We start from the raw sequence: 22985 nt of genomic DNA on the forward strand, positions 1-22985 counted from the left end.
GAATATCCCACATGCCGTGGAGCGGCTAGGCCTGTGAGCCATGGCCACTGAGCCTGCGCATCTGGAGCCTGTTCTCCGCAGCGGGAGAGGCCACAACAGTGAGAGGCCCGCGTACCACAAAAAAAAAAAAAAAAAAATCCAACATTGAAGGTAAAGTTATTTTGTTGTGATGATAATACAAATACAAATTTAGGTGGAACATAATTATCTTGGCAAAAACAATGTTCTTACTAAATTAAGAAACCTATGGAGCAGAAATGCACTTGGAATTGGTTGTGGAGCGTATGTAATTCATCACTGCATCTAAACTGTGATACTCTACCAATTGAAATAGAAGCTATAGTTGTCAATATTTACAAATGTATTTACATATACATGTACACATTTAGAATAATTGAATTGTAAACTTTTGTGACACAATGTGGAACATGAAAAAGAATTTGGAATGGCAGTATATGATTCTCTTCTTGTTTCCAGTCATGACTCAGATTTTTTAAATGTTTGAGCCTTTATAGTAGTATGTTGTTAATTAACTCAAGGTCCTACAGAGTATTGACTATTATTGTAAACAAGTCCTTTAAATTTAGGTTGCTTTTTGTTCAAAATCATTTGGAAATCTTTAATCAAAGTACTCAAGAAATGGAGTACCAAAAATTCACATTTTGAAGCTTTTAGCAAATTGCAATTATGAAAACAAAGCTTGTATATAGGAAGAAATCAAAATTCATCATTTGGCAGATTATATGATGAGAGCCCAAACTGTGCACAGGATTTAATTTTGACATTCTACAACTTCACTTTGTAATATCTTGACTTGATACATCTCTTATTTTTAACTAGACCTTATAATCTGTACTGCAATAAAATAAACTTGAGAAGGCCTTGATTTTGCAGTGTTTAAATTTGGTGAACCATTCAAAATAATCATAAATACAGCGAACTTATTTAATGAGTTTTATTTTGTAAAAATATTTGTTGAAGGACCCTAAATGGAAGCAAAAAGACATTACTTTTCAAAGTATTTATACATTTTTCAGTAAAAGAATTAGAATTGAGAATACTCTCTAATTAACAGAATTTGCTCTATACTTAGATACCTTTACATCTGTAAGGAGACTATTTTTTCAATTAAAAATTTTATAGTCTTCAGAAAAGAAAAATTGAAGTTATTCAAAATTTCAAATTTATTGGCTATAAACTACAGCTTTGAAGAATATTGCATGCAATTTTACCAATTCCTATTTTAAAAAGACATTTTCAGAAAATATCAGTAACATAGTATTAGAAACACATATCACTAATAAACTAATTAAAGTGCATGAGTATGTACCAAGTATAATTATTTTATTTATGTATTTTTTAATTTTGGAAAATCCCTTTGAAAAGTCTTTTACATGGAAATAATTTTATTTTTTAAAAGAATTTCATATTTGAAAATATTTTAAATATAAAAATTTTATACCAATTATACCAATGAAATTAATCCAATTTGTTTGTTAATAAATACATATCTTAGAAAAGCATGGAACTGTAATTCTTCAAATGTTTAATTCTTCAAAATATTTTACTTTGGAAATTAAAACATTTAAAACGACTCCACTGAAGCTTCTGCTGTTACAGTTACCATCATGTTGCTAAAAACAAAGGACATTTTAAAGTCCTCATCTTACTTGACATTTTTTGTCAGCTTTTCACATTGTCGACTATTTCCCTCTTCTCAAAATGCTCTTTTTGCTTGGTTTCTCTGAGGTACACCATAACTCTCTGGTACACACTCTCCTCATACTCTCAGGGCTTTCTTCATCTTTCCCATCATTAAATGCTGAAATACATCTTTCATTCTAGGTGGTCCTTGAACTACCATGGCTTCAAGTAACATAAAAATCTTCCATTCTCAACTATATATCTCAAATCAGATCACTCTTTTGAGCTTCAGACTTATACAGTCGCCTAGAGGCAAAGGTTGTCAAACTATCTCTGTAAAGGGCTAGATAGTAAATATTTAAACATTTTTGATCCAATTGGTCTATGTCAAATTAATCAACTCTACCATTGTAGTGCAAAAGCAGCCATAGACAATACGTAAATAAATGAGCGTGGCTGTGTTCCAGTAAAACTTTATTTATTAAAAAGAAGGCATTGAGCTATTCAACATTGTCCTGGAAGCTCTAGCCAGAGCTACTTAGACAAGAAAAGAAATAAAAAGCATCCAAATTTGTAAGAAGTAACACTATCTTTATTTGCAGATGACATTGTAGAAAATCCCAAAGAATCCATAAGAAAGCTATTAGAGCTAATAAATGAATTCAGGAAAGTTACAGGTTACAAAATCAACACACACAAAAAAGTTGTGTTTCTAAACATTAGCAATGAACAATCCAGTATGGAAATTAAGAAAACAATTTAATTTGTAATAGCATCCAAAAGTATAAAATACCTAGGAATAAATTTAACCAAGGAGGGGAAAGACTTGTACATTGAAACTTATAAAGCATTGCTGAAAGAAATTAAGGAAAACTTAAATAAATGGAAAGCCATCTTGTGTTCATGTATTGGAACACTTAATATTTTAAGATGTCAATACTATCCAAAGTGATTTACAGATTCAACACAATTCCTGTCAAAATTCCAGCAGCTTTGTGTGTGTGTGTGTGTGTGTGTGTGCAGAAATGGAAAAGCTGGTTCTCAGATTCATATGGCCTTCTAAGGGTCCCAGAATACCCAAAACAATCTTGAAAAAGAACCAAGTTAGAGGACTCACACTTCCAGATTTCAAAACTTACTACAAAGCTACAGCATTCAAAACAAAGTGGTACTGGCATAAATATAGACATATAGACCATGGAATAGAATTGATACCCTAGAAATAAATCCTTACATGTATGGCCAATGGATTCTTGACAAAGATGTCAAGTCCATTGAATGGGGGAAGAATTGTCTCATCAATAAATGGTGCTAGGAAAATTGGATTTCCCCGTACAAAAGAATGAAGTTGGATCCCTTCTCCATATCATTTACAAAAAATTTTTTAATAAATTTATTTATTTATTTATTTTGGCTGCATTGGGTCTTCATTGCTGTGTGTGTGTTTTCTCTAGTTGTGGCGAGCAGGGGTTACTCTTTGTTATGGTGCACGGGCTTCTCAGTGCAGTGGCTTCTCTTGTTGCGGAGCATGGGCTCTAGGCATGGGGGTTTCAGTAGTTGTGGCACACGGGCTCAGTAGTTGTGGCGCATGGGCTTAGTTGCTCCATAGTATGTGAAATCTTCCTGGATCAGGGATTGAACCCATGTGCCCTGCATTGACAGGTGGATTCTTAACCACTGCACCACCAGAGAAGTCCCATTTACAAAAATTAAGTATGATCAATGATCTAAATATAAGAGCTAAAACCCTAAAACACTTAGAAGAATGAATAAGGGAAAAGGTTTATAACCTTGGATTTGGCAGTGGATTCTTAGATACGACACCAAAAGCACAAGCAACAGAAGAAAAAACAGATCAATTGGACTTCATCAAAATTGAAAACTTTTGTTCATTAAATGATACTCTTAAGAGAGGGTGAAGACAATCCACAGAATGGCAGAAAATATTTGAAAATCATATCTAATAAGAGTATAATATCCTGAATATGTTAAAAACTCCTAAAACTCCTCAACAAAAAGACAAAAACCCAATTAAACATGCATAAAGAATTTGAATAAAAAAACTGCAAAGAAGCTATACAAATTGCTGATAAGTACATGAAAAGATACTCAACATAATTAGTCAATAAAGGAAGTGTAAATCAAAGCCAGAAATGAGATATAACTTTACACCTACTAGAATGGCTATAATAATTTATTTTTCATTTTTAAAATTTAAGTATAGTTGGTGTACAATATTACATAAGTTACAGGTGTACAATATAATGATTCACAATTTTTAAAAGTTATATTCTACTTATAGTTACCACAAAATACTGGCTACATTCCCTGTGTTGTACAATACATCCTTATGGCTTACTTGTTTATTGAATAGTAGTTTGTACCTCTTAATCCCCTACCCCTATCTTGTCCCCCCTTCCCCCTCCCCACTGGTAACCACTAGTTTGTTCTCTACATCTTTGAGTCTCCTTCTTTTTTGTTATATTCACTAGTTTGTTTTATTTTTTAGATTCCACATATAAGTGATATCATACAATATTTGTCCTTCTCTGTCTGACTTATTTCACTTAATACCCTCCAAATCCATCCATGTTGTTGTAAATGGCAATATTTCATTCTTTTTTATGGAGAATGGATATAATAATTTTAAAAAATAATGGAAAATAAAAAATGTTGGAGAGAATGTAGAGAAATTGGAACCCTCGTACTCTCATAGGAATGTAAAATGGTGCAGCCACTATGAAAACAGTTTGGTGGTTCCTCAGAAAGGTAAACATAGGATTACTGTATGACCCAGCAATTCCACTCTTAGGTATATAGCCAAAGGAATTGGAAACAGAAACTCAAACAGATTCTTGTATGCCAAAGTTATTACAGCATTATTCAGAATAACCCAAAAGTGGAAATAACCTAAGTGTTTAACAGTGAATGGGTAAATAAAATGTGGTATATATATACAATGGAATATTATTCATCCTTAGAAAGGAATTAAGTTCTTTTTTTTCAATTTTAAAATAGTTTATTGGTTGTGTTAAGCAATATTTTATTACTTAAAATATTATTTATTTTAAAATATTTTATCTAAGAACTTCAAAGCACTTGACAACTGATGCTGGTAACATCTATGCAATTGGCATTGCTACCATGTTTATATAGTTTCTGAAAATGAGGAAGAAAAATTTATTGTGGTTTCCAGCAGTGGAAAATTTTAAAAATCCAGAATTACTGAGACAAAATTTACTGACTAAGTTAGCCCTAAGAGCTGAAATAGAATCATTTCCCAGGTACTTCATCTTTCATAATCTGTTACTGAAGAGATTCAGAATCTGTTCCAGTATAGAAATAGGGACAAACGGCTTCTATAAAAGAATCATTAAAAGTGTAGAGAAGAGATCTATCATTCACATTATAAAAAGGAAACCGCACTCAACTCAGTCCAGAAAAATGCCAGTCTTACTGGGTTTTACTACTGGCAGAAGTTGACTGTCTTAGGATGCAATGCAACATAACTGCTGTCAACATATCGCCCAGTTGCCCAGAATATACCCTGACCTACTGGCTGATTCCACCATTTCCTAGGAAGACTATCTTGACACATGCCCAATGTCCATTTAGTTTTGTTTTCCAATTCTACTTCCCAGTAATGCCTGCCAGAATTAAATCTCATAGAACCTAGGATAGCAAGGCAGAGATGAAATCTCCTTGGGTTATAACAAAGGTTTGTTTTTTTTCTTTCTATATTGTATACTTTCTGTCCTCAGAGACTATAAGCCCAGGATGTGCTGCTTCAAGATCTAGAATCACATCTATTTGTAATGGCTTGATAATTTTGCCTAAGCCAGATTATTGGGGAGGAATACTGAATCCATATTTCTTTAATCGCAATGAAGAGTTCAAGGTATTTTATGTTTTGATACCTGTGGTGCTTCCAATATAGGGGGCACGGGTTCGATCCCTGGTCAGGGAACTAAGATCCCACATGCCAATAAATAAATAAATAAAAACACACAGTGAGCCAAATTTTTCCTATGGGTCATAGTTTGCCAACGCCTGGCCTAGATAACATTTGTACTTGGATATCTGACAGGAATCTTAAAACTGAATTTATAATTATCCTGCATAAATCTGTAGATTTCTAGTCTTTCCCTCCTCAGTGAATGATGTCATCATTTTCTTGGTTGTTCATTTTAGAAACTTGAACATTATCCTTTACACTTTCTTCTCCTTTAATTCTTACACCTAAGTCCTGCTGATTCTATACGCCTACACATTTTCTAAATTTCTTCATTTCTTTCCATCTCTACTTCACCATGCTAGACCAACTCACCCTCATCCTACCTGGACTTCTGCAATTGTCTTTATACTAGTCATCCTGTTTCCTCTCTTGACCATCTCTAATTCATCGGTGGCAGAAACTACCAGTTGTCTTTCAACATCCACTCCCTTTCTTCCAAAGTAATAGACTTCTTAGCTGGGCACAGAGCCATCTAGGGAAAAACCCCTCACTTTCCCAAACTCCTTTGCAGCTAGATGTGGCCATTGGGCTAAGTTCTTGTTAACAAAACAAAATGGTAGTGACATATAGAATTTCCAGGTGCCCTTCTTGTTGGTTGAGATGTGGCTTTGGTGCTGCACAATCTTGGACAATGCTGGTAAGGGCAATAATGTTGGGATGGCAAAGAAGATAGATGGAGCCTGGGTTCCTAATGACTTTTAGGAGAAATATCGAATTCCTCTCAGACTTTATCTTACTTACGCCATTGTTATTTTGAGTCTGTGTTACACTTAGCCAAAACTATAATCTAATGAAAACACCGTCTTCCACATAATAGCTAGAGTTATTGTCTAAAAACACAAATCTTGTCAGATCAATTCCTAATTTTATTTAAAACCCTTCTGTGGCTGCCCATCAATGAATGGATGAATACCAAAATTCTTAATATTGCTCACAAGACTCTGTGCAATCCAGCCCCTGCTCATTTCTTTAGCTTCCTTTTGCACCTTAAGGCTCCAAGGCTCCAAGCGCGCTGGTTTAATCTTAGTTAGGTCTTTCCTAATCAAAGTGTTTCTTGAATATCCTGTTTTCTTTGCTTAGAATGCTCTTTCTCTCTTTTTCTACCTGGCCCACTCCTACTCATCTATCAAGTCTCAGAGAAAACATCATTTCCTTAAGAAAGCCTTGATCATTCCCCACCCTGCCCATTCTCCCAAACTAGGTAAGGGTTTTCCCTGTTTTATCCACTCCAAATACCCCTTCCCCTTTTTGTTAATACTTGTCTCAATTGCAATTTAAATTGTTACTAAATAATTAACAGTAATTCAAATAATCCCATACTGGATTTTCAGATTTATGAGTCCATCTTATCCACTCCAGCACCTGGCACAGTACCTGGCACATGGTAAGCAGCGCAGTTTAATACCTGCTATTTGGTAGACACTAAGTAGGTAGTACTAATTATTATTACTGGAGTATAAGGACTACTTCTACCTTGATGAAAGCTACCTCCTGAGACAATTGGCTTAGTGACAGCTTTTAAAAGAATCTGAATCCAAGGCTACTGAAAATTAAAAAGAGGTATGTTATTCACCTTAGGTCAATAAGTTAAAATTGGTTTTTATTTGCCGTTTGTCAAACTCAAAAGGTATTTTAGCTCAAAGGAAATTTTATAGTTAAAAGTGGTTAGTGGATATCTTCTATAAAGTATGTAATTTGGAATGAACAGCAGGAGGAAGGGAAATATTTTAGATAGGTTTAAAGTAAAAGAGTGCAAAGAATAAAATAAATATCTTATTTGGGAGTCATAGGGAGGAAATTGCTTTAATCTAAGATATTTAGTGCCTTTCTATTATGGTTGGCACTAGATTAGTTACTACATTCTTTTCTTAAATTAATACATAAATGTATATATATATATATATATATACATATACACACACACACACACACACACACACACACACACATGCATAAAGGTATTATACCAGTGCTTGCCTGGAAAATGTGTCTATATATATGGTTACTCAATAAATAATCATAATAGAAATAAACGCCTTAATAATGAAAACTTCATGTACAAAGAAATAATTAAAAATATTGATGACTACCTACATTATACCAGTGGAACACCAGTGCAGTGCTAATTGAGATATATGTATATAATGAATACAGATAAACATTAAAGGAATGTCCTTCAAAGGAAGGAGCAAGTAACATCATGAACTACACTTATATTTAAGTTTTTCCTCCCAGGGATTTTATTTTTCTACAATCATTGCCTTCAACCATGCTGTATTGAATATCTTTTGCATCCCTTAATGACACTTTGGGTGGATTCCAAAGCTTTCTCGTTGCATCTGGCTACTAAAACTCAGTTCAATCTAGTTAATGCCATGCATGCTGAAGTGTTCAACAGTAATGTATACTGATGTCTGTAGCTTTGAAATACATCCAAAAAATAAGATGAATTGATAAATGATAGAGGGATAAATAGAAGGAGAGATATGAGATAAAGCAAACATAGCATCAAGGTGGTGAGGACCTGGGTGTTTAATGTAGCATTCTTTCAATTTTTCTGTTTGTTTAAAAACATTCATAATAAAATGTTGGGAAAAAAGACCCCTTTCCTCCACCCTTCCCCCCAAACCCTCATTTATTCTCAATTTAAAGCATTAACTTCAAACTCAATTTAAGTCCCATCTCTTTCCTTCTCCCAGGGGCAGTTGACCCAAGGAACTGTGACTGCATGAGCTTATGAGATGTGGGGAGCAAGTAAACCCAGAACTTCCTGCCTGGAAGACTTCAAAATAGGCCTGGTGGGCTCCCTTACCCTTGTAGTCAAGTTATGGTTAAGTATCCAAATATGGAATTCATCGTGAAAGAGGATGGGCTCCACATTCCAGTGTTGGCTCAAAGTGAAATGGGAAGCAAGTGGAGCTGTAGACCTGCCCAGGCTAAGCTTTCTGGAAGACTGGCCTCCTTATTTAAAATGGGGATATTTAATGCTGAAGGGATTAAATCCACCTACACCCATATCAACACCAGAAACACTCAACCAAAAAAACCCAACTTCAAATAAAAATACAACCCAGTCAAAAAATAACCTTAAATTTCCAGGGACATAATCCTTTGGCTAGTTTCCCTTCTGATGAACATGAATTTCTTCTTTTGTATTACCACATGAAAAACAGAGTTCAGGAATTCAAAATGTGTACTGATTGACTAACACCTTTCAGGTTATTTTCCAAGACTGGCCCTTTCAATGTGATGAAGTAGAGAAGTGTCTTGGAAGGGCAAGTCTTCCTGTCTCGAGCTTCCTTCCTTTGTCTAGAGTCAATGTGCCCCTCTGCCCCTTTCTACAAACCTTCCTCACAGCCCCTGCCTATAAGCTGGAGTGTGCACTGTCCTTTCTCTTCAGGCTGGCTTTCCCCAAACTCTGGCCCTCTGTTGGCCTTCCTCCTCCTATGCCCAGCACCCTCATCTTTGCATTTCTTGTCTGGCACTATCCCTTAAAAACTGACCAGCTGGCAAGCCAGCTGGTCAAGGTCTTCACTGTGTGGTGTTAGTGACTGGGCTTTTGCTCTGCTGCATTGGCACTTTACAAGAACCTTCAGTGCAGGGTGGTACTGACAGTGTTTGTCACGTTTCTTACCACAGTCCCTAACAGTCTGTAAAACAGTCAATAAAATTTAATGAATATGTCACTGTGAAGGTTAAATTTGTGTCAATCTGGCTAGGCTATGGTGCCCAGTTGTTTGGTCAAACACTAGTCTAGATGTTGCTGTGAAGGTATTTTGTAGCTGTGCTTGACATTTCTAATCAGTTGACCTTAAGTAAAGGAAGTTGCCCTTGATAATGCGGGTGGGCCTCATCCAATAAGTTGAAGGCCTTAAGAGCAAAACTGAGGTTTCCTAGAGAAGAAGGAATTCTGCCTCAAGACTGGAACATAGAAATCCTGCCAGAGTTTCCATCCTGCTGGCCTGCTCTATAGATTTCAGACTTGCCAACTCCCACAGTTGTGTGAGCCAATTCCTTAAAATAAATATTTCCCTCTTTCTCTTTCCCTTTTCCTTTCTCTCCCTCCACCTCTCTATCATTCTTTCATATTTTTGGCTGGTTGACATCTGCACCCCTTCTTACATCTGAGGATCCAAGCTTTGAGAGGCTGCTGAGAGAGGCAGACATCGACTCCAGCACTGACACAGAGACATAGAAAACAACAGGTTCTTGAACTCTGTGATGACAGCCGCCACACAAACCCAAGACTCAGGTGCTCCCACTTGGGACTTCACCTCTGAAGTCAGTAGCTAATGACTAAGCCATGACAACTTAGACCAGGGCGTCACAAACTATCTGTGCTGAAGAGCCAGGTTTTTAAAATTTCCAACTTGCTGGGCACTGATAATTTTATAATAGACCATAAAAATAAGTCACTAGAAAAAAAAGTAAGTCATTTTATAAAAGTGAAAAATGTCCTAAAAACTACAACTCAATTATATATTATTAGGTTCTCAAGAGAGAAAATTACTCCATCAAAGTATTATGAAATTTCTAAATGCTTATTTTCAATTTCTGTACTTGTTGCAGATTGGTAACAAATATTTTGGAGACCCTCTGTGCATGGCAGTGGCTTAGACTTTATTCTTGGAGGGAGGCAGGGGCAGGGAGCATAATGTTCAGCAGGAGGGGCAGTAGTGGAAGCATCTTAACCAAATTCTTCCTATGATATGACTTGGCTAATTTTTGGCTGCTGATCTACTCTCCTCCTCCATTTGATTTTGTCCATTCTCCGAGTTGGACTCAGCCTTTCTTGTGGATTCTGTGAACCACCCAACATCTTTCTAATAAAAAATATCTGAACTAAAATTACCCACAACTGTTGTTGGTAGTTTGTAGTCACGAACCCTGAGATGCACACATGCTTACCTGTGAGATTTTTGAAAGGATTATGTGAGTTAATGGCAATAAAGTGCTTATTATATGGATCTTAGAACCCAACAGGAGCTTGATAAGAAATGTAGTAGACAGACCCCATGGTGACCTCCAATGATTTCCAGCCTCCTGGTGTCCACGCCTTTGTGCAATCTTCTCCTGTTGAGTGTGGGTAGGAACCTGTGACTTGCTTCTAATCAATAGAATATGACAAGGATGATGGGTTGTCGTTCCTGTGATTATGTTATATTAGAGTGTAGTAGGAGATTAAAACCTTCCCACACCTCTTTCTTAACAGTTTGCATGTAAAAGTGATAGTGATTCTGTCACCACTCATCACTGGATGAAGGACTAGCATGACTTAAACTGGAAGAGAGTTAATATTGATAAGGCAGACCAATTACATCTATCAGAGACCATTAATGCATCCCATACACAGGGCGTATCTGATCCGGGTAGCAGAGGCAGTCATCTCTATGGTATAGTTTAAGGGAGGAGACCAGAAACGCCTCCTCTCTGGCCCTGTCTGCAGCATTCCTAATTCTCACATTGAAGCTTCATCCTTATAATCAAGGTTTTGCTAGATCCCAGTCAGGATATATGGAGCCCTAAAAGTAAGCCACAGATGATGCAAAACTATAGAATAAAAGTAGTACATCTTTCTTGAGAATCCATTTTGCTTGAAGATGTGGGGAGAAACACATTCTCTGAACATTTAAACAGATATGTATATATTTCAGAGTGGAACTCAACCTTCACACTCATTTTAAAATTTCTGTTGAGGTATAATATGCATACAGATAAATGAATATATCATAAGGGTACAGTTTGATGACGTTTCAAAAACTGAATATGTCCATGGAACCCAGCACCCCAGATCAAGAAACAGAATATCACCAACAGCTCAGAAGCCTCTCTGTGCTTCTTCCAGAGGCTACATTCCAAGGATAACCACTATCCCTACATTTAACTTTATGTACATGGAATCATACTATGTGTGTAGTGTCCGGTTTCTTTTGCGCAACATTGTGAGATCCATCCATGTTGTTGCATGTACCTGAAGGTCATTCATTCTTGTTGCTGTATAGTATCCATTGTGTGGATATACCACAATTTATCTATTCTGCTGTTAATGGTCACTTAAGCAGTTTGTATTTTGAAGTTATTATGAATAGTGCTGCCATGAATATTCTTGTATATATCTTTTGGTGGAAGTAAGCACCAAATGAGCTGGGTATATAATCAAGAGTGTAATTGTAAGATCATACACTGGGCATATATTCAACTTCAGTAGTCACTGTGAAACAACGTTCCAAAGTAGTTGTATCAAGTCCCATTTATTTCTAAAAAAATTTTTAAATAAGACAAAAGAAATTTCATCCTTAGGTTAATGTCTTGACTGTCCCTTTGGAAGATATCAGTTCATATTCTTTGACTTATTTCAAGATTTTGTACTGGGTGCCTGGGAAGGTGGCATCTATTTTTAGTCAAGTATACCATTGTTACTGGGGCAAATTTTCACAATTATTTCTTTAAGAAATTGTAATAAAAACTATTGCTACCTGTATTCATTATCACTGCATAACAAATTACCACAAACTTAGCAACAGAAATGATACACATTTGTTATCTCACAGTTTCCATGGGTCAGGAGTCCAGCCACAACTTAACTGGGTATGCTGCTGCAGGTTACTACTCACTGTCTGCCTTCAAGGTCTTGGTCAGGGCTGAATTCTCATCAGAAGCTCCACTGGGAAAAGATTTATTTCCAAGCTCCCTCAGATTGTTGGAAGAATTCATTTCCTTGCTGCTATAGCACTAGGGGCCCCAGCTTTTTGCTGTTAGCTGGAAAGTGCTCTCAGGTCCTAGAGGCACACCTCCCTCCCAGTTCCCATGTGGACTTCTCACATGACTGCTTACTTCATCAGGATACTACTGCCCTCTTTTGAGTCCAAGACCACACCACCTCAACTGTGTCCTAGGGGTGAGGAAGCCACTGCCACCACTCTTGGCTTGAGGGCACACTTCCTCAGATATGATTCATGCCAACCAAAAAGAGACTCTGTGTTCTGCCTCTAAGTATCCACCAGAGTAGGGACCAGGCACTGGGACCCCTGTTACCACTACCACGGAGAAACCAAATGCCTCTACTGCTATGCTTGCCAAGAGTAGTGTGGTCTCCTTCTTATTTCTACTTTCCAGTCCCTACTAAGGTGCATCTATTGGCAGAAGCCAGGTCCCAAGAAGAAGAACCTGAGCTCTAAGACAGTACAGGAAAGATCATCTTTAGCTTTCTAAACTCCAGCCCTCAGTAAGGCATCTTATAAAGCATTGGTCCTCAAACTTGAGCATGCAGTAGAATCAACTGAGAGTATATTAAAACATAAATTATTTGGGCCCAGGTTTGGAGTTTCTGATTCAGTAGGTCTGGAGTGCATTTCTAACAAGTTCCTGGGTAGTGATGATATTGCTAGTCAGAGACCATATTTTGAGAACCACTGCTCTAGGGGAATTGGAATAGATTTGAGAAAGCTAATCTGCAATATATGTTACAATGTGCATAAGAATCACCCGCATAGGGTTTGATACACTAGCAGGTTTTCCAAAATACTGGGTCTATAGTGGAGGCCAGAGATATGCACTTTTTAAAAATTGAAGTGTAGTTGATTTACAATATTGTGTAAGTTCCAGGTGTACAGCATAGCGAATGAATATATACCTGTATATATTCATATATATATATATTCCTTTTCAGATTCTTTTCCCTTATAGGTTATAAAATATTGAGTATAGCTCTGTTCTTCAGGGTATTTTTATATTGGTGGTCCATGGAGAACAAGTTGAGAAACACTGGATTGGAGCAGCGGTTCTCACCCTTGGCTGCACGTTATAATGCCTCAAAGAATATTATAATGTACTGATGCCTTGGTTTCATTCTCTGAGGTTCTTATTTGTTGGGTGAGCCACACCCAGCAGAACTCTCTGAGTGATTCTATTGTGCAGCCAAGACTGAAAGCTACTGGCCTAGAAGAATCTGTTGACTAAGATGGGTTACCTGAAGCTGGCAGGTTAGACTCACTTCTTTCCTAAGACTAGTCATATTGGAGGCCATTTTTAGAGGCTTAGACTGTCTGAAGTCATTCACCTGCATGGATTTCACTGCACAAAGAAGCATCAGGAGAGAGATATAAGCTATTCTTTGCCTTGCTGAAGTTTTAATAATGGAAATATTTTCAGTCTCCTGGAAAACCATTTGAATCTTGGAATTTCCAGAATCTTTAGAGGTCCATTGGTTTCATTTAATCATTTAAAATCTTTCAAAGTCTGCTAAGCACAGAAAAACTCCTTCAGGGAGCTTATAACTTTAAATAAATGAGCATGTTATTAGCGGAACTTATAAACCTGTATTATAAACCATTAAAGAAAAGACAAAAGGCAAATAGAGGGAGGAAGGAGCTTTATCCATGGTGTTCTAGAAAGACTGACTAAAAATTTGGCCCTTCCTTAATCTTTTCTAGCTTGTGTTTAAACCATAAATTCATCTAGAGTAAGGGTGGAATTTACTTCTTATGTCGTATCCCTCTATTACCCTATAGGGAGCTGAATACATAAATGGAAGAGAAGCAGGGGGCAACCCTTTATCTCTTTATGAAAAGATGACAGAGATGCTGATATTGAATTGGGCCAGGTATGCTATTACTACTCTGGGGTATAAAGGGTGAGAATTTTCTACTTCTAAGAAATTATGGCTTCTTGATTCTCATTTCTCTCTGGCTTCTGTAACACTAGCTCTCTTCCAAACAAGCTAATACATGAATAGTCAACTTGCTGCATGACTGAATTATAACTGCAAATTTTGGCCCTTGGGGAAAGGAAGATGGAGAGAAAGGCAGTGTGTGAGAGAGACAGATGACTCATCCATCATTTTGGGTGGAGAAGGTGGATAACTAAAGATTAAAATTTTTAACTCATGGACTTTGGTATTTGAATCATTTGAGGGATAGAAATTTTTACAAAATATGCTATGATTGTCTCTGCTTTCCTGGGCCATTGATATTGGTTCCTTAACTTCCTCTTACTCATGAAACCCATTCATTTGTTCACCCATCCAGCAAATATTAATTGAACATTTACTCTGTGCGAAGCACTGTGCTTAGCCCTGCAGATATAAATGTGCAGAAGACATGGACCCTGCTTTCTAGGGGCCTGCACCTGCAGTGCAGTAGATGTGGCTGTAAATGAACATGCTGTTGTGTGAGGCTAAGGGGGAGCTGACTCCAGCATGGCTCACAATGGCTCCTGCATGAGAAAGTCAATGAAGTCAGGTTTTATTTTGGTCATTTGTCCCCTCCTCATGAAGACTGAGTAAAATATGTCCAGTTGTAATACATCTAGGCAGTATGATACGATAGTTTGTCTGCAAATTAAAGAAATATACCAAAAACGGAAGCCACTTTTCGCAAGGTATTATCACAAAGGTAAAGAGACTTCTCTTTTTTTTTATTTTTTAAATTTTTTTATAGAAGTATAGTTGATTTACAATGTTGTGTTAATTACTGCTGTACAGCAAAGTGACTCAGTTATACATATATACACATTCTTTTTCATATTCTTTTCCCTTATGGTTTAGCATAGGGTACTGAATATAGTTCCCTGTGCTATACAGTAGGACCTTGCTGTTTATCCATTCTATATATACCACTTTTCATCTGCTAATCCCAAACTCCCAGTCCATCCGTCACCCCCCGACTCCCTTAGCAATCACAGGTCTGTTCTCTATGTCTCTGATTCTGTTTCTGTTTCATAGATAGGTTCATTTGTGTCATATTTTAGATTCCACATATATATTACATCACATGGTATTTGTCTTTCTCTGTCTGACTTACTTCACTAGTATGATAGTCTCTAGTTGCATCCATGTTGCTGCAAATGGCATTGCTTCATTTTTTTATGGCTGAGTAGTATTCCATTGTATATATGTACCACATCTTCTGTATCCAGTCATCTGTTGATGGACATTTAGGTTGTTTCCATGTCTTGGCTATTGTGACTAGTGCTGCTATGAACATAGGGGTGCATGTATCTATTTGAATTATAGTTTTGTCTAGATATATCCCCAGGAGTGGGATTGCTGGATCATATGGTAATTCTATTTTTAGTTTTCTGAGAAACCTCCATACTATTTTCCACAGTGCCTGCAGCAACTTACATTCCCACCAACAGTGTATGAGGGTTCCCTTTAAGAGACTTTTCTTTACTCTTGCTATTGTGGTAAAGTTTAGATGGAGCCTGATGGGAGTAGGGCCTTAATTGAGTCAACCTATTCAAAGTCAAAACCTTGTGCCTACAAATCCAGAGACATACAAATTAGCTCATATTTCCAAAAGTCACTATTTAGCATGTCTCTAACCTGGACAATAATGCCCTCAGAGCATAGGATGTATGGCTGGATTTAGAGTTGAACAAACCCTGTGAGACTGACTGCTATTAACCCAAGTCACAGGAGACTGACAAATTAGAATGCTGTTGTGTAATTTATAATAAGATTTTGAGGATTGTTTTTTTTCCACTGGTAAATAAATTCTGTCTGGATGGGAAGGTCCAGAGAAAGCCCTTATGTGAAAAGAAGGCTGCTCCTGGGCAAGGCAACAGAGAGAGAGGAGGTGGCTAGATGGTTATAATAACTGCTAGCATCAGATTTGATAACTAGATGCAGCCATCTCCACCACAGAGACATACCTGCTGTGGGGTCTAGTTGGCTATGTTCATAGGCCAGGGCACCTTTTCTCCCCCAACGGTGCTGAATGGACATTGCCAACTTTGACCCTGACTCTTTTTTGGTTCTGTGTTTCCAAGATGACTACCTCTTTCTGTGGATATCACATTTCCTTTAGCTATTGCCAACCCTGTTACAACCAAGACTCTCTTCCTGATTTATGATCTATTTTTTAAAGTCTGATGTGTTAATTTCATTACTCAAAATTTCAGAGTTCTGGTAGCATCTTCCTGTAGAGTTGCTCTGAGTGTCCCATGTTTTGTCAGCTCAGTGAGTCAGCTTGTCACCCCATAACAAAGCAGCTTTGCTACCTCACTTAAGCCTATTATTCTGAAATGATCTACTTCTGGAAAATATTGTTACAGAGCTTCCGTGTGCAACCACGCTGAAGCTAGTCTCCAGCCGAGACCACATCCTCTCTTAACTCCCCCATTTCCCACTTTATTCTGCTTCTCTCAGCCCCCTTCTCTTAACAGCATTCTGCCAAAAAATCATTTACACAAGAACTCCTGTTTCAGACTCTGCTTCTCAAAATGGGAACTTTAAGATATTTAAGTAAATTAATTTACATATAGATTGGGAGTTGTTAACATATCTTCAAATTGAATGTTTATTCCTTTAGAATTCTTTGAGTTACTACTGGTTGTTAGTTGTTTCCTTCACCATCACGCACACACAGAGTGGAGGGGTCCATTGCCTCTGATTTTAAAGGCTAGAGGTTAGAGGTGGCTGATTTTCCCCAGACCAAGAAGTTGTGGACATTCTTCTTTTCCTCTTTGGGTTGTCTGCCTCTGTCTATCCCTGCCATTTCTCCTTTTTGTGGCTATTGTCACTGTAGCATTCTTTCTTGGAGCTTCTCCCATCCTGCCATAACATCATTTTCTCCTTTTCCTATGGCTCAGCCTCCAAAGCTAGCAATCACTGATGGCAAATGGAGGGACATGGTCAGAATTATTGTGGGGAAATATTCCAGTTCCAGCACACCCAGACTCTCACTCAGATGTAATGTGACTTATTAGCCATTTGTCCGAGTGGTTTCAAAGGAGCAGTGCCTCATCTGTGTCAGAACCTTGCAAAACACTCTGGATATCTCTTATGGAATGAGCAGTTTGAGAGGGGGCTATCGCTACCCTGATACAGCTGAATCCCTAAGTGTGTGTTCTTAAGAGTTTCCAACTTTTAGGGCTTCCCTGGTGGTGCAGTGGTTGAGGGTCAGCCTGCCGATGCAGGGGACGCGGGTTCGTGCCCCAGTCCGGGAGGATCCCACGTGCCGCGGAGCGGCTGGGCCCGTGACCCATGGCCGCTGGGCCTGCGCGTCCGGAGCCCGTGCTCCGCAACGGGAGAGGCGGCAGCAGTGAGAGGCCCGCGTACCGCAAAAAAAAAAAAAAAAAAAAAAAGAGTTTCCAACTCTTATAATTCTTTGCTCTCTCTGACTTCAGCTGACCTAGACTATATCAAGGTGATGCAAATTGCAAAAGAGCCACTACTTGGCCATAAATGCAGGGTAAGCCCCTATACTGGGCAGATGTCACTCTAGTTCCATGGTGCATCTCATGCTTTGGTTATTGGACTCCCAGGTGGAGGTGGAGAAGGCCTGCCATCTGCTCACTCAGTGTGATGCCTTGGTGCTGGGCCTGTGGCAACACTTCTCCAAAGCATATTCCAGCAGGTCCCCTTACCTGTCCACCAAGAGGCAGAACTCTTCCATTGCTTGGTGGATAGCTTTGCTGGATTGTTCTTAGGTGCCAGCCTCCCTTGCTATTACAGATTTTGCACAAGAGATCTTTAAAATGGTCAGTCCTTGAGCCTACAGAGGTGTGTTTGATGAATTAGTCACTGCTCTATGATACTGACTTAGATGTCTTCCATACATAGCTGGAGTAGAAATAGGAGGCAAGATTTTCCTGGTTCAAACCCACCCCCCACCTCTGGCTCAAGGACTCTTCATTTGGCCCTATCCCATCTCTATAGAGAGTCATTCAAGTCTCAGCATGGCCTTGCACAGAACTCAGTGAAAGACAAGCATATTTTGCTTGTGTCAAAGACACAGGCACATTTCTAAAAAGAATTCCCTGGTCAGGTGTCAAAGACATCAGGCGCATTTCTGAAAAGAATTCCCTGGTCAGGTGCCCTCAGGATAATTGGCATCAGCTGGTAAGAAAACACACAGAGAAGCTCCTGGGGTGGGTAGTGTGTGTTTTGGGGACCCTGTATTAAAGGCCTGGCTATGAGCGCCTTAGCGTTTCAATGGCATTTAGATAAACAGGAATGGTGTGTTTCCCGCACTGTCATATCAAGGAATTCATTTAAGAAAATTTCTAGGGGAAAAGGGTTGGTTGAGGATAGAGTTTTCTAAATCCCTTTCTTATTTTCACTGAGCAAAGTCTCAGTTGCTGCAACAGGTTTTGTCATCTACACGTGTGGCTGTGGGGAGTACTTGTCAGAAGCCACTGGATTTCCATTTTCCCCCCTCACTCCCCAAATCTTGATCGCTGAGATTTTCTACTTTGCCTCCATATCATGCTCCCACATTTAAGACTAAAACTTCCCTCAGAGGAAACTGATGTGTGGTTGCTACCTCAGGAAAAGAATATGGACACATGGGGCACAGAAAATGAGAGGGGATGAGAAGGGGACTGTGAGAACCCTTGAAAGACAGGAGGAAGGGTAGAAAGTTGGTAGCAAATATGTCTACAAGTGAAGTTTTCTTTCTTGGAGCAAAGAAACTATTGTACAGACTTGGCCAAGCAAGTAGAATACATGGGCTTTGGAACTAGATGGAAGTTGCTTCCATCTCTGGGCTATTGTAAATAGAGCTGCAATAAACATTGTGGTACATGACACTTTTTGAGTTATGGTTTTCTCAGGGTATATGTCTTCCTATCTATCATGGGTACCGGGACCCAGCACTGAGCCTCCCTCAGCCTCAGTGACTTCCTCCGTAAACCAGAAACAATAATACTTTGACTCATATTTGTGAGGTCTACCAGAGGGAGTGTGTGCAACCTTCCGGGCAGGCAAGAAGCTCTCAGAAAGTACTTGTTACCTGCTCTTTCCCTTAACCCATATGCCTTGCCGAAACAAGAAGTATGCAGTTTTCTCAATGGGCAACCGAAGGAAGCAAAAACCTCACTTTAGCAGATATGAATTGAAAATTTGAATTTTCCCTCTGAGTTCTTAGAAACTTCCCATTTGTCTTTCACATACTTTTTCAGTTTTCAGTTTCAGAACTTCCGGTAGTTTCTACATGCAATTTGACTTTACGAGATTCAGCATAACGTTTTACGCTTATTAATTGCTGTATTTTATATATTCTTGTTATATGTACTGCTACATGTTACTTTTTTAATTTCAGAAGACATTTATTTATTTATTTATTTACGGCTTTGTTGAAATATAGTTAACATATAACACTGTGTGAGCTTAAGGTGTACAATGTAATGATTTGGTATACATATATATTGTTACATGATCCCCACAATAAGGATAGTTAGCACATCCATCACCTTACATGTTTACGTGTTTTTTTTTGTGGTGAGAACTTTTAAAATATACTCTCTTAGCAACTTTCAAATACACAATACAGTATTGTTAACTGTAGTCATCAGGCCGTGAATTACATTCCCAGAAATTATTCATCTTATAATTGGAAATTTGTACCTTTTGACCACGTTCACCCACTTTCCCCACAGCCACACCCTGCACCTCTGGTGACCACCAATCTGTTCTCTGAATCTATGAGCTCAGTTTTTTTGTAGATTCCACACGTGAATGAGATCATACAGTATTTATCTTTCTGTATTTAGCAGTTTAGTGCAGGGTTTAAGACCGAAGGCCTTTATCCTTCACTTACCAGTTATGAGGACCTGGGCAAGTCACTGATCTTTCTAAATCTATTCCCTCATATGTAAAATAGTGAGAAGAATCTTAACTATTTCACTGAGTTATTGTTGTAAAAGTTAATTATACATGAAAGCATTTAGAGTACCCTGTTCACATTAAGCTTGTAGTATATATAGGCTTCTATTACTCCTATTGTTTTTTTAATTGAGATATAACTGACATAAGACATTGTGTAAGTTTAAGATGTACAATGTGTTGATTTAATAATTTACATATCGCACTGCGATTACCACTAACGCATTAGCGAACACCTCTATCCCATCACATAGTTATCATTTATTTCTTTTTTTGTGGTGAAAACAATTAGGATCAAGTCTTTAAGCAACTTTATAGTTTACAATACAAATTGTTGACTATAATCATTATGCTGTGCATTAGCTCTCCAGAACTAATTTATCTACTAGTTGTAAGTTTGTACTCTTAAACATCTCCGCAATTCCCCCACCCCCCAAGCCCCTGGTAACCACCATTCTACTCTCTGTTTTTATGAGTTTGGCTTTCTGGATTCCACATATAAGTGAGATAATACAGTATTTGTCTTTCTCTGTTTCACTGATCTCATTTAGCATAGTGCCCTCAAGGTCCAGCCATGTTGTTGCAAATGGCAGGATTTCCTTCTTTCTTAAGATCCCATTTTGCAAATATATATTATATATACATACATATGTATATGCATGCATTGCACATCTTCTTTATCCATTCATCCATTCACAGCTTCTTTCATCCATTCATCCACCACCAGACACTTAGGTTGTTTCTATATCTTAGCTATTGTGAATAATGCTGCAATAACATGGGAGTACAGATATCTTTTCAATATCCTGTTTTCATTGCCTTTGGATTTATACCCAGAAATGGAATTGTTGGATCATATGGTAGTTCTTTTTAAAAAAATTTTGAGGAACCTCTGTACCACCTTCCATAGTGGCTGTACAAATTTACATTCCCACCAACAGTGCACAAGTGTTCCCTTCCATCCACATCCTCACCAACATTTGTTATCTCTTGTCATCTTGATGATAACCATTCTAACAGGTGTGAGGTGATATCTCATTGTGTTTTGATTTGCCATTTCCCTGATAATTAGTGATGTTGAACATCTTCTCGTGTACATGTTGGCCATTTGGATGTCTTCTTTGGAAAAATGTCTACTTAGTACCTCTGCCCATTTAAAAAATGGATTGTTTGGGGTTTTCTGTTATTGAGTTGTATGAGTTTTTTATATATATTTTATATATTAACCCATTATCCCATATATGGTTTTGCAAATATTTCTTTCATTCTGCAGGTTTCCTTTTCATTTTGCTGGTTGTTTCTTTTGCTGTGCGGAAGCTTTTGATGTTGATGTAGTCCCCGTTGTTGATTATTTGCTTTTATTGCTTGTGCTTTTGGTGTCATATCCAAAAAGATCATTGTTAAGACCAATGTCAGGGAGATTCTTTCCTATGTTTTCTTCTAGGAGTTTTATGGTATGTTTAAACTTTACGATTAAGTCTTTAATCTGTTTCAAGATAATTTTTATGTGATAAATTTTGTGAAAAAGAGGCCCAGTTTCATTTTTCTGCATGTGGTTATAGTTTTCTGACACCATTTACTGTGGAGACTATTCTTTCCCCTTTCTTGGCTCCCTTGTCATATATTAGTTGACCTGATATGTGGGAGTTTATTTCTGGGCTCTCTACTTTATTCCATTGATATGTGTCTGTTTTCATGCCCATAACATACTATTTTATTACAGCTTTATAAAATCACTTTGAAATCAGAAGTGTGATACCTCCAGCTTTGCTCTTCTTTCTTTTGGCTATTTAGGGTCTTTTGTGGTTCCATACAAATTTTCAGGTTGTTTTTCTATTTCTGTGAAAAATGTCATTGGAATTCTTATAGAGATTGCATTGATTCTATAGATGGCTTTGAGCAGTATGGACATTTTAACAATATTGATTCTTCTGATCCATGAACACAGACCTAACTTTCATCAGAGTCTTGTAGTCTTCATTGTACAACTCTTTCACTTGCTTGGTTAAATTTATTCCAAAGTATTTGATTGTTTCAGAGGGTGTTGTGAATGGGATAGATTTCTTTATTTCTTTTTCAAATGTTTAATTGTCAGTGTATAGAAAAACAACTCAATTCTCTTTTTAAAATTAATTAATTAGTTTATTTTTGGCTGCGTTGGGTCTTCGTTGCTGCACACGGGCTTTCTCTAGTTGTAGAGAGCGGGAGCTACTTTTCGTTGCAGAGTGCAGTCTTCTCATTGCAGTGGCTTCTCTCGTTGCGGAGCATGGGCTCTAGACACGTGGGCTTCAGTAGTTGTGACACGTGGGCTCAGTAGTTGTGGCTCGCGGGCTCTAGAGCACAGGCTCAGCAGTTGTGGAGCGCAGACTTAGTTGCTCTGTGGCATGTGAGATCTTCCCAGCCCAGGGCTTGAACCTGTGTCCCCTGCATTGGCAGGCAGATTCTTAACCACTGTGCCACCAGGAAGTCCAAACAAGTCAATTCTGTATGTTGATTTTATATCCTGCAAATTTATTGAATCTGTTGATTAGTTCCAACAGTTTTGGGGTTGAGTTTTTAGGATTTTCTATATATAAGATCATATCATCTGCAAATAATGATAATTTTACTTCTTCCATTCTAATTTGGATACCTTTTTCTCTTGCCTAATTACTCTAGCTGGGAGTACTCTTCCAGTACTATGTTGAATAAGAGTGGTGAGAATGGGCACCGACCCTT

The 22985-nt window shown here is 37.9% G+C and overlaps 1 pseudogene; it reads right to left on the bottom strand.

Annotated features, from left to right (window-relative positions):
- Positions 1-4950: 4950 nt before the first annotated feature.
- On the bottom strand, positions 4951-6036 carry LOC113611893 (tripartite motif-containing protein 60-like; annotated as a pseudogene).
- Between the last annotated feature and the right edge of the window lie 16949 nt (positions 6037-22985).

The sequence above is a fragment of the Aethalodelphis obliquidens genome, unplaced genomic scaffold, assembly GCF_003676395.1.
Source record: "Aethalodelphis obliquidens isolate GAN/ISIS:26980383/991018 unplaced genomic scaffold, ASM367639v1 scaffold71, whole genome shotgun sequence".
NCBI lineage: Eukaryota > Metazoa > Chordata > Mammalia > Artiodactyla > Delphinidae > Aethalodelphis > Aethalodelphis obliquidens.